Source organism: Falco cherrug, chromosome 1 (genome assembly GCF_023634085.1).
Source record: "Falco cherrug isolate bFalChe1 chromosome 1, bFalChe1.pri, whole genome shotgun sequence".
Classification (NCBI taxonomy): Eukaryota; Metazoa; Chordata; class Aves; order Falconiformes; family Falconidae; genus Falco; species Falco cherrug.
In genome coordinates this window covers 27,995,545-28,011,986 of record NC_073697.1, presented here as the reverse complement: position 1 = coordinate 28,011,986, position 16,442 = coordinate 27,995,545, and the positions used below count along the sequence as shown (strand labels likewise).

At 40.2% G+C, this 16,442-nt stretch overlaps 1 protein-coding gene across 1 annotated transcript in view; it reads left to right on the top strand.

Moving 5' to 3' along the window:
* The window catches only part of C1H4orf19 (chromosome 1 C4orf19 homolog), a 44,115-nt gene that overhangs the window by 447 nt on the left and 27,226 nt on the right, over positions 1–16,442 (top strand). The window lies entirely within an intron of this gene.

Genomic DNA, 16,442 nt, shown 5'->3' with positions numbered 1-16,442 from the left:
CCTGTTGTAGAGTCAGTACTGTTTTTATACTCAGAAACACCATTGGCTCAGCAGAATTCAAAACAAGACTAGTTTTTAAGCCACATCTATTTCAAAAGTAGCATTTTAAAAGATTTCTTAGTTATTGAAATGGTTGTGTTGGAGTATGTGGGGCAAAGGGGGAGTTAATATGTCTTTTATGTCTGAAACAAAGGGATTTAGAACTCTTTTGACTTTACTTATATCATCAATTGCACGTTGTTTCAGTCACTTCAAATTGCATTTGAATGGATGTGGCTTCCTCACTGAACTTACATGATTTCTGATTTCTCCTCCTAGAATTTGGTGCATTTAAAAAAAAGAAAAATCTTAGAAAAGCATATGAAAAGCAGATGGGGAATACTACAGTGCTCCATAAAAGGAGACAAAGTTACAAACTACAGAGTAAGAGGAAAGTCAGTTAAAACCCAGTTAATTGAGAATGTAAACTACATTAAAGCGTAACTATTTTTACATGGAGTGATAAAGTTTCAGTGACAATTGCTGGCAATATTGCAGGAGTTGTCTATTTTTTTTTACTTCTGCTGAAGGATTTTTGCAGGGTACAGCATTAGCATTTTTATCACAAAGATTCCTTTCTCATCACAATTTTTCTTTAAACTGTAATTGTTTTCAGACAGTGTTCTAAATACTCGGCATTTTAATCCCTTTATAGGAATTTAGTTACAGAATACATTCTATAGAGCTACAGAATCTATATTTACTAAAAGATCTCTAGTGCATCGTAAGATTTCCACCCCCTGAGGATTCCCACTGCACAAAAGCAGCAAACAGTGTTTTATTGATTTACGCCTACAATGGTTGGGTGGTGACTGCGAGCAATATATTTTTTCCTTAGTTTATTCTATAAAACACATCTCTTTTTCTTCTTCCCACATAACACTAAGGGATATTAAAAAGAAATTAAGAATAATAGCAACTACAGCAACTTGCTTCAGATTGACTCTCAACTTTCTTTGCAAAAAAAAAAGTTTTTTTCATTACAAGTACTTAGTTTACCAATAAGGCTTAAAAAAAATAATAATCATTCACTTTCAAGGTGCCCATCTCAGAAAAGTAAGTCTAATGTTGAGGAGGGCCAAGACCCTACTATAGCCTAGTATGTTCATCCTCAGACATCAAATAACTTTTTATCAAAACTAATTGTACTCCTAACCTCCCAGTGGAGTCACTCACAACTGCTCTGGTGGGAATGCAGCAAGAAGCCACTATGCTTTAAAAGAACTGTTCCAAATTTACTATAACTGACCTCTGAAAGTAAATTATTTACAAAAATCTATTTAGAAACTCTTGTAAATAAGTGGCTTATTTGTTAAGCTGAATTTAAATCTCAGGGGAGTGAGTGGAATGCACCAGCTCCCAAATAAACAAGCAACCTATTACACAGGCTTTCACTGAGGAGAAACGTTGCACCTGATACAGTAGGAACAGCCTGCTATGGCCGGTGCCTTTTAAGAAATGTTTGTACAAATTGGGTGTGTCGTGGTAAACCAGCACTTAGTAGCTCAGTTGTTAACTGTATTGGATGTCAATTACGTAAAGTATCTTTGTGGAATAGAAGGTAGAATGAACACTGAAGTTACTCTGTGACCAGAAAGACAGACTGGCCATTGAATGAGAGGGAGCCATAACTCCTTTCCTAAAGAAAGGAATACAAATGAGGCATCTGCTGTCGTAACACTCTAGTAGTTCAGACTGTTTTTATACTCGGGATTTTACACTTATTGCAGGAATTTGTATGGCTCTAATTATTACTTTTTTTCCTGATGAAACAAACCTATCTATTCTCCTGCTTTGTCACATCAGTAGAGAGTCAAACGTAGTGTTGTTTCATGGGCAAGATATACAAATAAAAAACTTCCTGCTCATAAACAAGGAAAGAGAGAGGTTATTGGAAACTGAGATTACTGGAAACCTAAGAGAAACTTTTTTCATTTGGATTTTGGGCAAAGTCAAGCAAACATAAAAATAAAAACACTACCAGCAGTTTGGAAGAGTTTTCTTTTTACCCCAGAACCAGAGCTAAGACAAGCATTAGTCAAGTGTCAGTCCAGATCTTCCAAAAGCTTTGTGAGTCTCAGGAAACTTGTACCAGATTTAAGGCTAATACTGAAAATCGTCAACCTGATGATTTTTGTGCAGCTCTACGTAGGTAGGAAGACCTTGCAAAACCTGCAAGTGAAGGGAACAGTGGCCTCCTTGGAAAGCCTGGTTGAAAATGGTCACTATGCAAGGTAAATATTTGTGGGTGCTGAGGCCCTTCTCTTAACCACAGTGTTGCTTGTATCTGATCTCAAGGAAACAAACTTAAGAAGTATTTGCTCCCAGTCTTTACTGAAGGAAAGCCAAGGAAAGCCTTTCTTCACATCTTTCAGGAAGGAATGGTCTTTTGCTATGTTTGCACAGTATCTAGTTAAACATGGCCTCAGCGTTGCCTACGTCTTCCACTGATACCATTTCACAAAAGACTTGGAGTGGGGGGGACTCAACACATACAACCCACTGAAACATGATGAAATGTAGTCAGGCAATAAATATATGTTTGGAACCTAGAATTCCTCCTTCAGACCCTGTTTATCTGAGGATTACATATGGTCACCTGTCAGCAGACTATGCCCGTGATTTCCACACAACAAAGTTGCCGTGTGGAGGGCACAGCTAACAGAGCAGGAGGCCAGATCTCCACTGCTCCTTAACCAGGCCCACCTCATTTAGCACCTGATAATGCTAGAGAAGTCATGTCAAATCTCATGACCAAGCAACGATGCACGGAAATTCTTGATTTTTACTAAGCTACAGAAGAGTGCTGGCAAGCAAGATGTATGGCCAAGGAGAATAGGTATAAAACACAATGTAGTTTTACTTATTAAAAGTTTGACATCAAAATGCACAAAGTAAATGAGTTTTGGTAGAAAGGTCAAAAGGGATTATTGGGGGGGGTGGGGGGAGCGGCCAGCAGTTTTCCTGTGAGCTCTCCTCTGAGTCACTTTCACTTAGACATACGGAGGAACTTTAAAATTTTATTAAGAGCAGAGTACATTGTTTGGAGACTAAATATTTAATCATTTACAGCAGGAAGCAGGAAAAATAGGCCCAAGTTTTCTTTTTTGTGTGACGTTTTCCTGTCTGCAGTTTTTAACACGTTTATTTAACTTCCATTTTTTCACTTTAACCACAGATGTCTGCTGCAAAGCCACGGATGCTTTCTGCTTATAAAAACATTTCTGGTTGAATATTCTATTAATTCACCTTAGTTACTTTTCCATTTGGGATAGCAAGGAATAAGCCATCTCCTTGGGGCTTACTTTTTTTAGTGTTACCAACTGGGCCTGGCTCAACTCTGCATCAGTTCCCAACTCTTTAACAGAGTTGTGTATTCCTGTTACAGAGCAGTTAATTGTCATATTTTATGTAAACAAGGTCCAATGCCTTGCTATAGCAAGCAAGCTGCTTTTCTGAAAGAACTCAGTAACAAGGACAAGAGTATCCCATGTCAAGAAGAACACACCCCCAATGACTAAAAACCCTATCAACCTGAAGTCCACCCTGGGAACTTTTCATACTGGCTCCAATGGGAACAGTATCAAATCCTCACGCTGTCAAGAAAGGCCAGGTGAAAAAGTAATAGCTCAATTCAAGTTACGCCAGTGCTACTTAGCACACTGCTGCCAGCAGAAATGACAGCATGGCAGCAGTACCTGTTTGCCTGTGCTGGACAAAAACTCTCCAGGCTGTATCAAAACAGACTATTTCACTTCTGCCCAGTCTCCCATGCTCAGGACAGGTGCATCTGGATGTTAAGGCACTTTGCCCACACACGTTGGCATTAAGATCTTCTTATGATACACTTCAATGCAGAGTCTCTGAAGGCAGCTTTCAGGCAGGAGAGACAGCGAGTGTCCCAGATGAGCCATATGGAGCCACAATCCCACAGTCCTGAGGACCTGTCATCAGGCTGTGGGTCTGTTCCTCCCCTGACTGCCTAACCTCCCCAATGTATTTATTGCAATGACTCTATTTATTGACTGGGTTGTATATATTACACTCACTCCCCCCTTCACCCCACAGCCACTTTGCAGCGCTTTTATCAGCTGTAGATTTGGGAGTGCCCAGCTTTACCTACCTTATTAAGCTCCTGGGCTTTGTGCAACAGCCTAAGACAGAGAAAGCACCACCTATGCCCTGACACAGCTGCCCAGCAATTTCTTTCTCTCCCTTCTGGGCTGTGCTCTCCCTCCTATAGCCACACTGGTACAGCAGGGGCCCTCCCTGAGGCCCACCATGTCAGGGCATTTCTCATATCTGGACAGCAGACCGCAGCCACACCTGCTGCTCTTCTTGCCCATCTAGCAGATCCACACTGCTCCATGTTACAGGCTGTTTTGTCCCCTCCAAAAAAAGTATTACCAGCTCTTATGCCTCTTATGGCATGCAAGCTTGACACTCGTATTTGCATGATTTTAACACTACAAGTTTCCACAGAGCTATTCTTCTCATCTACTTCTGATCTGTTCATAGTAAAAGAAGCATAAGTCTCAACCAAATTCAAGCTTTTGATGTAAGGTGGCAGGTTTGTTCACTTGCAGCTCAGTGGAAAACAAGCACTTACTGTCAGCTGTCAGGAACCTGAAAAAAGCTTTGTTAAGGTCCCCTCTGTCTCTATTTTTGGTTTGGGTGTGGCATGGAAAAATAATATTTACCATCTCAGTAGCTGTGCCCTTTGTGTATTTGTTTTCATATTCCTTTTCCCCATGTGAATTTAGCAGATGTTGCATGGCTTGATATCAGTCCTGCATTTCTGTTGTCAGAGTACGTGTATGTCTCCACTGAACGCTAGTAATTAATAGGCAATGTCTGTGCAGCAAAGATACAGACTCAACTGCCAGCACTGTTTCAGAAGCAAACATGGATAAAGACCAAAAATACCATAAGATTTCATTTTCAATGTAAATGAAACAAAAGCTACAGTGATCAGCTCTGAACCGAAGGCCTCCAGGGGTCTGAGAAGCCACAACCATGAACAATGTCTAATTTCTGTCCTTAACATCTCTTTTTAAATTAAAATCACTTGGGAGTATTTTCCATTGCTTTCCATGAATGTACACAGATTGCTAAAAGGCTAGTCTGGATTTACCAATATATATATTAAAAACTAATGCTCAATGCAATTATGCAATTAATTACCTCCTATAAAAATGTTTCCATTCACTTCATGTTTATATAGAGTACAAACATACGGATTTGCAAACGGCACCAATGATCAAAAACCCCAAAGACAGTTTAAGAAAACAGAGCGAAGCCAAGGACAAAGAGCTAGACACCAGGGGAAGGCCAGCTTGCTGCATTCACAGCCAATACCAGCATCTAGTATTCATCAGACTACAGCCTTAGCTTTGTTTCATTTCTCTGCCATCCTTCCATGATAAAGCTTTACAGTGGCACCACTGAAACCTGTATGGCTGGACTTTCCTCCTGGAGAGAGCGCACCTATCTAGCTCAGAGCACATATGGCTACCCACATTTTGTGTACGGGGGAAGGCTAGGTCGGAGAAGCAAGAAGCTAAATCAGTCCCGTGGCTCAGTGCAGGAGGCAGAATGTAAATGCAAGTTTCCCAAATGCTCTAAGGGCCAAATCTGCCGCTAGAGACCAACACTTTAAAAATCCAAGCCAGTGTCGACAGCTTTCTTGTCATGAGGCAATATGTCACACTGGCCAATAAAGAAAGTTCTAACACACAGGCAGCAGGTATTTGCTTTATGATACAGCTACCTGAGACACAGCTTTTATAGCCATGGCATAAACTCTTTGGAACAAAGAATTCTGCTGGAAATGTCAGGCTATTGTTAGCATACACCACCACGAGCAACTCCACTGCCGAAACACAGTCCAGCAAGTCAGATTTAGTAGTGCAATTTTCATTGATAATTTTGGTGCATACAGTCCATTCTTTTGCACAGGATTAAAAGAAATAGAAGGGGGGGGGGGGGGGGGGCACGAGGAGCAGAGATTACTAAACTGGCTCAATGCCACACAACACTAAGTCTTTCAAGGCAATGAATACTTTTCTATAGCTTTCAAGTACTGTTCTACTGACAGACTGAAAAAGGCTGCAAATGCATAGATAAGCAATTCAGTAATACTACAGAAATACAACTGTATTTCACTGCTATCTCACCGTTTCTGTATCTTACCCCTATTTCAACCTTTTTAATGCAGTGAGTGGTCAATACTTTGGATCTGCCTTGTTCTGAGAAATAGTTATCGTAATTATAACATAAAAACTCTATATTCTTGTTCACAAAATCATTATATCTAATCATTCCCTTAGACACCCATCATCACTCAATGTCTGTTTAAGGAAATTGGTTTAAAATAACCAAATGGATAAGTTCACCCGCACTCAAAACAGCTCTAGATTAAATTACGTATATGTTTTACATTTAATCTAAGTGCTGTATTTAAAAGAAAATCCCTTTGAATCAAAAGAATTCATGTAAAAGAAAAAGTCACATCAAATAAAAGGGTCTTTATTAAGGCATTGTATCAGTCTTTTCTTGAAGATTTTTGACTGTAACTTTTAGTGATTTCTGTATTTTTCTGTTTCAAAAAGTTTATTAACCATTTTCTCAGTACTTTATAGCTATGGCCCAAATATTCCTCTGTTTTTCTGCTCTCTGCTGACCATTCTTTATGTGAAATGTTCAGGAACAATGAGGTAAAAAATGACTCCTGGTATGTTTCCCATACTTGTTACGTAGAGGCAGTACCATGTAGGGGGAGCACCTTGAGCAATAAAACTGGGGGGAAAGACACCCATACTCACAAAAAAAAGGGTGAAGGAAAAAGAAATGCATCTATTGTATTAATATCTTTCAGGCTATGCCTAACCTGAAAGCTAATAAAGATATAATCTGATAAAGAAACTGGTTTATATGGTTTATACTGGTTTAGAAGTTTTCCTATTTTTAGTATACGTATTTGATCCTTCTCAAACATCTCCAGAGCTGTCTGTGTCTAAGCAGTTCTACTTAGAGGTTACAAGATCATCTCAGAAATAACTGCTTGAGCCAGGCACAACCATAGCCTTACCATTCCCTGAAATACCAGATTCTAAACATATGGCACCCCAACATGCTAGGCATTCATCTGAATGTGGACCACTAGTACCTGACATAACAAACAAAATTACCATTTTGCTCACAAAATAAACCAACTCTGCTCCCACAACATGTCAAATTCTTCTGCTGAGGAAAGGATCCTCTTCAGGTATCCAAACACAACTATATTACTTCACCTAGATTTCATGCTGTGATCCAATTAAAAAGCAACAAAAATAAGGAATAATGATGAAAATTATAAAACTGATTTTGCCGTTGTTTCCATACAATACTGGGTAAGGAAAGTTTGAGTTTGAAGTTTCGTTGGTTGGTTTTTAAGATTAGCAAAGTAAATTTTTTCTTTCAAACTCACTGACTCATCTGCACCAAGTATACTGTTCTCCAGGCTTGAGATTTACTTCTCCCACACTATTCTTCTTTCATGCCTTAACCCAAACACTGTGCCCTACGCACAGCCTTCTGATTCTTAGACCTGCCAGCAGCCATGAATTTGGGCAGGAGGCCAAGCTGTTAATTCACTGTGTTCTCTTTCAGTCTTGCCAAGAAAATATACGTTTTGACTGAACAATGAATTTATAGCACGTGATTTGGGGGTCCTACCTACTCCTCTGTGTAGGGTTCACTTTGAGCTAGAAGTAAGAAGCCAGGGATGTAGCTTTTGTGAACTCAAGCTATTAATAAACAAGTTTCAGTATGCTTTCATTCTGTTTACATTCCAATGTGAAGATCCAGTTATAATTTGAAATTTTCTGAAAAGATTTTCCAGGCTGCCGGCCACACAAAATACAGCTTTTTTCCCTATATCTACTTAAATTTCCTTTGAAACAATGAAACCAACATCAACCCTTTACCCTGTGGATTCTGTTTGCCCTTCCAGGAGCTGAAGTTTTGTGTTTTCCTCCTAAACCTGTTGAGTTGTCTTAACCTGTTAAGCTGCCACACATGTTAAATTGCCTTTGTCACATGATTTTGAAGTCTGTAAACCACTGATTCTTCTAATCTTATGAAATTTATTTTCCAGTCTCTGTAGCATTCTACCTTGCTGCAAAACAACAGATCTGCACAAAAAATTGTTTCATAAGGCCAGTATTTGAGATGAGCCTCAATAGCGTGGCTTATTGCAAATCTGTGGTTTGCCCTGCTGTAACAGCTGCATTAGAGTATTTGTTAGGATAAACTAAACCTGACTGAATTTCTCTACAGTACATTTAGGACAGATAATCCAGCAGTGGTATGCTCTCTGTGCTACAGGGCTTGTATTGTTCAGCATCATGCCATGAAAGAGCCTAGATTTGTATGTTCTATTCTCGGCATGAAATAAAGTTCATCATAGAGTGAGATTTCTTTGTTCAGTAAAACAGATTTTTTTTCTGGCCTGTTCAATTCTACTTTATCTAACACTCCTATAGCCTGCAATACTCTTCTGTCTGCAGAGTTCACTGTGCAGTGCAGTGCTAAATCCATCGAACAACTCACCTAGACACTGGCACAATTTCTCTAACCCAAGGACTGAATCCATCAAATGCCACCTGTTTTCTAGGTTTGGCCTTCTGTTTCCCCAATCTGTGCAAGTCTCTGCTGTTACCATGCAGTATTTGTACTTTATTCAGGTTGTTTTGGTTTTCCTCATCTCCATGGTATCCCCAGAAAGAAGCATAATATCCAAAGGTACAATAAAAAAAAAAAAAGCCTTTTGTGCTTCAGGAGATATACAGGGTTTCTTGAATAAGACTCTGGAAGCTTTACAAAAGAAATTACATGAGTAAATATACTATCTCCCTGGAAAATCCATGCTTCCTCTTCCCAAGCAAATGGAAAGGTTAACTCCATCAAGCCCTGCAGATTCCAAAGTCCTTCATCCTCAAAAATTCCTCATCACATAGCTCTTACAGCTCATTTGACAGAAGGAAAATTAAGCTTAAGTTGGCAAAGACCCCATTCATTTATGCCAAGAAAATCACACACAATTTGGAGTTAATCAATAGCACAGAAATCCCTTCCCACCTACCACATGGAGCCTGGTCTCCAAAAAATCTGCAGTCTCTCTCTAGTGTGGTATTTGAAACAAGCCTGTTGGCAGAACGAGCTTCACCCTCCTCTCATGCCACTTCTGCCACAGAAATCTTTTGCCACTTTCCTCCCATGATAAAAATAACATACCTATGTGGAAAACAAAGGCTAGAGCATCATAAAGCCTGGAAAAGACTGATTTGAGAAAATCTCCTCAATGAGCCAATATATTTTTCTCCCACTAAGAAACACTGTATGTCCAGTCCAGCAAAAAGCAACACAAACAAGACTTAGCATTCATGTCAGTGAGCCCTTTTGAAAGGCCTGGTAACAAAGGCATGCCTGAAACAGAGGCTGGGTTTCACCTTTCCTCTTTTTCCAGGCATTTCTTTTGCTTTCCAGGAGGTCTGAAGATCTCTTTATAGAAGCAAGATTGCAGCTGATTGCCACAAAGCTTTCCATGAATGGCCTTTTTGAAGCATCCAGGCTGAGATGCCAGGAAGACTCTGAGGTGTTTGTTATTCACAGTGTGCAATTACCCAGATTCCATTATACTTCAGGGCTTTTGCCCTCCCTTCCTGCAGGATATCCCCATATAAAGAGGCTGCAGGTGCTTTGCCTCTGAGTTACCTTTAGTTTTTCACAGTATTTCCTTGTTTGTGTTACAGCAGCATCTACAGGCACCAGAAGCAATAAAGGCCTCATTGGTCTGGCTGTCCTGGAGACACCTAGTAAATCATCCCTTCTTTAAACGTTTATAGATTACCTAGACAGTTCCAGACTAGATCCAGACTTCTGGCAACTGCTTACTTTAGGAAGAGTAAGGAAGCATAACCCAATCCCACCTTGCTTATTAGTAAAGAATATACTATCCCTAAGAAATAAACACTCTGAAATTTAATACGTTTGGATTTAGGAGGTACTTAACCACCTGAAATCCCAAGTGATGGGTGACAGTAGGAGGTTATCATACAGTATGTGGTGGGCACTGCCTCATGTGGCTTTGACAGCAGTGGGTTCTGGTGTCTGCCTGGTGCATGAGGTGGGCTCAGAGCTCACGTAGAGTAGCAGGGACTCTTCAGAGTCAAGGTTTGTGAACCTTAAGTTGCTGTGGAAAATGGGGCTGTCAAGCTGCCTTGCTCACATAGAAGGGACCTGCAACAAGCATGCTGCTGTCAAGCCAAGTAACAGGATTTCAGACAGCTACACAAATTTTGTGGGGCAAAATCTAATACATAATAGCCATTAGTATCCCACACAGCTAGGCAGGGCCTTTGTGAATTGTTCCGCCATGATGTGGCACTTTGCTGCTGGAGCTGGGCCGGACCACTCCTGCAGCCCACTCACTGCTGCATCAACAGAAAGTGCAGGCAGGCAGCAACAGCCAGAAAGCCACAAACAGAATGCTGGGTGTTAGTCAGGCCTCTTAATCACAAAGCTGTCCTCCCCAGTCATTGCTCCACCCAAACCACGTAGCTAGTTGCCCCAATATTCATATTTGCCACCTGTTTCTTTCTTCTTAGGCTTTGCCTATGGAGACATCCTTTCCTTAAGCCCAAGTTTCCACACTTTCATGTCTGTAAAACTTTCAGCTACCTGAAAAAGTAATAAAGGGGGGGGGGGGGGGAGACAACAAAACAAAACAAAAATATCACGGGAACTTTCAAAAGAGCTTGAGCTAGACAGGCTTTGTTTCTTTTGTACATTATGCACAACATATTCCTTTCCAGAGACAGCAACAGTATAGTTTCCACTCCCCTCTCCCCATGCAGGTTGCAGCAGGGCTGGTGTTTTAAGACAATGTCATAACAGTGCAGGCATTGCAAACTAAACAGCAGGCTTGTTTTGCAAACTCCCTTGTTGGTTTCTGACTACTAAATACCACCTGAATAAGATAGCTACTTTGTCAGAGGAAGAAAGGAGGAAATCAGCAGAGACCTGCCTCTCTGTCCTCTCACCTCTGAGGAAAACCTCTCCCCATTGCTGGGGGCCACCAGATGCTGTGCTCAAATCCACTGCCCAAGGGTACTCAGCTCCAGCTAGAAAAATGCAATGGTTTCAGTGGGTGTCAAGGTTTATGGTTCACAGGCTCTCAACCTTATGGACTCAGATTAAGCTTTAGCCACAGCAGACTGGCACTTTTTTTTTTCCCCAGGACTTTTGTTCATTGTGCATCTTTAAATTCATTTTTTTTCCTTTTGAATACATGCAGCGCTGTACAAGGAACAGGTGAGAAAAGGGTCATCTCTTGGCAGCCATTCAGTATCACAGAAGTTTAGTTGTGACAGGAAACTACACTGCAAGTCACTCATATGTCACTTTTGCTGGAAGAAAGTTTTGCTACAGAGAAAATAAAAATATAAGCTTGATATATCTAAAGGATTTCAAAAGGTAATATGCCAGATAGCACAGTGTGAAAAAGCGTTCTTTTCTGTAAAGAACAAAAATATCTTATTCTTTCAGACCCCTTCCTCACCTCATCACAAGCCCTGCAGACTGAAACTTCATCAGATAGCAGAAGGGTTAGGAAAGCACCAGCTACATTTTTATGCAGATTTGCCAGTCCATCCTAGCTGAAATGAATTCTGATGTCTTTTTGACATGAACAAGGCAAGACTTGATAGAATATAGCAGGTATCTCAGCCTTCATCAGCAACTCAACCACTTTTCAGTTGCTTCATCATCTCATCTTACCAGCACTATGATCCAAACTGGGAAAGAAGCTCAGTTCTTTTGGATATCAACTGGCAGTCTGACAAGGAGCTCAAAAACTAAGGCCTGATTTTTTTCCAGGGATACAAGAACCTCAAAGCTCTCTCAAATAGGGAAAGACCACCACAAAGATTATCCTGTAGAGTTAAGGGAAAAATGGTGTTTTCACAGAGAATTTTAAGAAGAAACCACAAACAAAATGTGTGTTTTCTCAACCAGGAAAAAGCTACATTTTTTATAGCTTCTGTAAACCAGACTTACCATTCCCCATTCAATCATATTACCACGTGCCATCTGAAAAAAGTATACAATAAATGTGAATGTCTCTAGATGTCAAAATGTTGGGAACTGTGTATGGTGAACCACCACAACAGAAGACCTAGAATTTTGCAGTGCAAGGGACAGCACAGACCCTTACAGGCTCTGGTATCCCCAGTCCATACAGATGTGCCTGCCACTAGGACCTGAGAAGTAACTTAAATAGTTAAGGGGGAAAACATCCTTATTATTTTATATAATATTCATGTTTAGTTCCCATAGATCACTTATGCCCTCAATTAAAGGTGATCTGTAAAACAAAAGCACTGTTAGCTTTGGGATACATGGCAGAGGTCCAGGATTTTAATTTTAACTGATTTTAACATTTAAAAAATAGGTTTTGTCAAAGCTGAGGAACCATCCATTGTGAGAATCAAATCACACGACTGAAGGACTGATACGTCATGCCTGATTACACTACAGAAAAAGGAAGTCTTTGGTACAGACTTAACCATCCTCAGCAACTCCAGAATTTAAGTAAAACTCATTCAAAATGGGATACATAACGTTTGAGAGTGTAAAATCAGAAAGAATACTGATTAACTATAACCTTTGCATTGTCTGCTTAACATCCCAGGAATACATACAAGTTATACCAGTTAGGTTAAATCTAAAAAGAAAAATAAATACCTGAATTTGACACCTTCTTTACAGATGAAGTGATCAAAGACTGCAAAAGGTGAGGATGTCTCTCACCATTTAGAACCATCCCTTTGGATTCAATCCTGCATATGCATATTGCAAGTAAATACCAACACCTGGCAAATACCAAGGAAGCCAGTCTAACACTAGGGCACTGCAAGAGCATCTCAGCACAAGAGATGTGAGAATCCAGCCTGTATTAAATGCTGTAGTGGCACCGCTTCAGCTACAAAGCCATTGCTCAGAGCAGCTCATGGAAAGACCAATGCGTACTACACACTGAAGCAATTCTGTACGTAAGAATGACATGCTGATTTAAAATCGGTTTATCTTGATTAGTTTACTCTTCCTTCACAACAGTGCCACTTCTGTGGGCAAACAAGGCTTCAGCCTTAAGTAGATGCTTGGACTGTCAGTCTCATAGGATTAGCAATTTTAAATTAAGGAATAGCTTGCAAGAAAAAGTAATTTCATGCTTCGAACTTTTTTCAAAGCTTATTTCAAAGACTTGGAACCTAGAACCATCACCCCATAATCTTATCCAAATGTTGATGTCGTCAATGCATTTTAAAGCAGCTTTTAATTAAGTTAAATAAAGAAAACAGATGCTGCTGAAGAAATGCCCAGTAAGAACTTCTATTTCTAGATAAAACTGTTTTAAATGCATAACCAGTTCTGCTAACTGTGGGATGTGATGCACACAACTGAGTTTATAGGTGTTTAGTGAGAGTTTTGTGCCATTTAATATGTCACTGTGAGCAGTCAGCACAAAGATAATGATATAAATACAGAAGAGTGGGCCTATAACCTCCACTTCTTCTAATTAAAAATGTATATAGATTGCACAAGTCACGGCCAGTAGCATTTGGTCTGGGCTGCAACAGCATTTTCTTTCCTTCCAAAAAGTTTTATCTGCCCAAATCAGAAAAGTCCTTTTTCAGTATTCTTAGCTTAGATGAGCATACACATAAGGCAACCATTCAGGGAACATTTTCTATATTTAAACTACGTAAATTAATAGTGATGTAACCCAAGTCCCATACAGGCTATAAATGTTCTTAAGAAAGTTAAATTGTATCAGTTTGGATATCTGTAACAGGAAAAAAAAAAAAGAAAAAAAAAGAAATAAAAATGAGGTCAGTCTAATTGAATTGCAGTAGCTTTTCTGAAAAACACCTTTGCTACCCACTTTGAAAGAGCATTAGAGACCACATTAGGGAAATGTTTTCATTTTCAGAATCTTCTTCTTCATTACTGCCTGCTTCGCTGAGAAGACTTTTAAAATCTTAATCTTTGCTACTGCCTGCTTTTCTCAGAGGACTCACTGCTGATACATCCTCCCGGGTTTTTATTTGGCTAGAGGATAAAAATATTGCTAGCATTAAAGCTAGAACTTCTTCAGCAGGATTTTATGAGCCTTTTAGGCCCTTATGTGCACATTAACGTTTATCAAAAACACTTAAAATTCTCGCCCAGAGGAGCTACCCGGCTGCAGTCTGGTCTTTGTCTGTTTTATGCAGCATACTGCCTACACAAAATGCAGAAGGAGAAAAGGGTAGGGTTGTTGATTACTTCAGCAGCAGGGCTTTCTAGGCTTTGGGGATAGCTTTACACCTCCCTCACACAAGTTGAGCAACCACGAAAAGCAGTAAGCTTCGAGTAAGCCTTGTACTAACACCTCACCTCACTGACATCAGCCTTGGCTCTCCATCACTCGGTCCTCTGGGAGCGATGCAGATGCCAGGAAGCTGTCAGCCAAATTCCCCTGGACTGCAACCCCCATCTCCTAGATGTAACAGGGGTGCTCACACTGTGGATACAAGTATTTCACAACACATTGCAAAACAAATATATGTGACATTTTAAGCATACATTGGTTACATTGATTACTGATGTAAGATGAGCTACATAAATGTATGCCAACTATAAAATAAGGGTCCATCCATCCTCTCAAAAAAACCCGTCATTTTCAGAAGGAACATGTAGCCTACCAAAAGCAGGAGAAAGAAGCAGCAGCCACTGTGACTCACTTCTCTAACTAGAGAAATGTACACTATTAAAAACTAACTTTGATAGTGTAGGGCTTTCCACATACTAACCACAGCAAGCAGGAATATGTATAGATAGATACACGCACCTAACAAAAGTGATGGGGAAAACCTGCTCCCAAGCCTGTGCTTGCTAGCACTGAATATTCAAAATGTCATCTGAAGCACCTCTGTTCCACGTTGGTTTGTTCTTTAATTGTGTCAGTGTAATATTCACACAATTACGAACTATAATGAACAAGTCCCACTCCAAAGTTGGGGCCTTAAAGGCTGCATACATTATCCAAATATGTAAGTGAATGCTAAGCACATTGGGATTCATTCAACCACAAATCTACGTAATGACAACTATTTCAAATGTTGCAACAGAAGTTACACTCAACTAATTATAGCTCAGAACATTTTGCTACTACATCTACTCGAAAAGAAATACCATTCCTCAAAGTTCCCCAATTTTCATAGCCCTCAGCAAAATACATTTCTTACCTCTGTTAGCACAATCTTCATTATTAAGCCATTTATATAAGTTAGTTTTGATTGAATCTCTAATCTTCTGACTGACAGGATTATAGACATAACGTGTTTCCTCAAGGGATTTTTCTACTTAGAGAATCAGTCTGCAGTCTCCTCACTGTCTCAATTATAGCCCATGATTTAATGTCATCCATTTCCACACCCTCAAAATCATGAAGGAAAATCCCATTTCTACAGGTAGCCCCCCATGGCTCTTTGCCAGCAAAAGAGCTTATGACAGTGTGCTACACCCTTCAGAAACCTCTGTAATTTTTGTAGCTAAAATAGATGTTACTTTGTCACCACTGCCTGAAAATAATCAGACTGGGAGATGACTGGGTGTCTAGGAATACCATCTACAGAGCCAGGTCCCAGGCAAAATAGCTCAATTAGAGATAAATAGATAAAAGCTGGGAAGACTGGCTAATCACATGGATACATTTGCATCAGGTAGTGCATGCCACATCAGGCAGTTTTAATGAAAAAGTTAGTGGAAAGAAAAGACAGACATCCACAGGACACACACCTCCCCTTCCTCTTCACCAGTAAATACGTAATTCATAAGAATATAGACAACACAAGCTCCCTGGTAAGGGCAAGCAAGGAAAAGATCCAAGGCAGGTCTGCAGAGAAGAGCTACAGGGAGCAGAGCAACAGGGAAGCAGTGTGAGGTCAGGCTTACAGCCCATTCTTGGCTCTGCCCAGCAGTAAGTCACCTCGTACTGTTAGGTGACACCACAGCATTGCAGCCAGGAACTAAGCCTCAGTGTTTTCCAGTACAGCACAAAAAGGCTGAAAACAAGCCTTCCCCTGAAAGCATCCCCATGAAGCTCCTGACGCAACACAGGGACAAGCTGAACAGCTAAAAGCAGGGCATGACTTTCCAGTAAGGCCCTGCCTTTAACTTGTCAGATGCTTCAGCACCAAGCAACAAAACAACAGAGCCAAGTCTAACACTCAAGTACAAGTGATTCACAGTCCTGCTTTTAGCAAGCTTAAGGACCAGACAAGTTTCTTCCCTTTGGAGGAAGTGTCACTGCC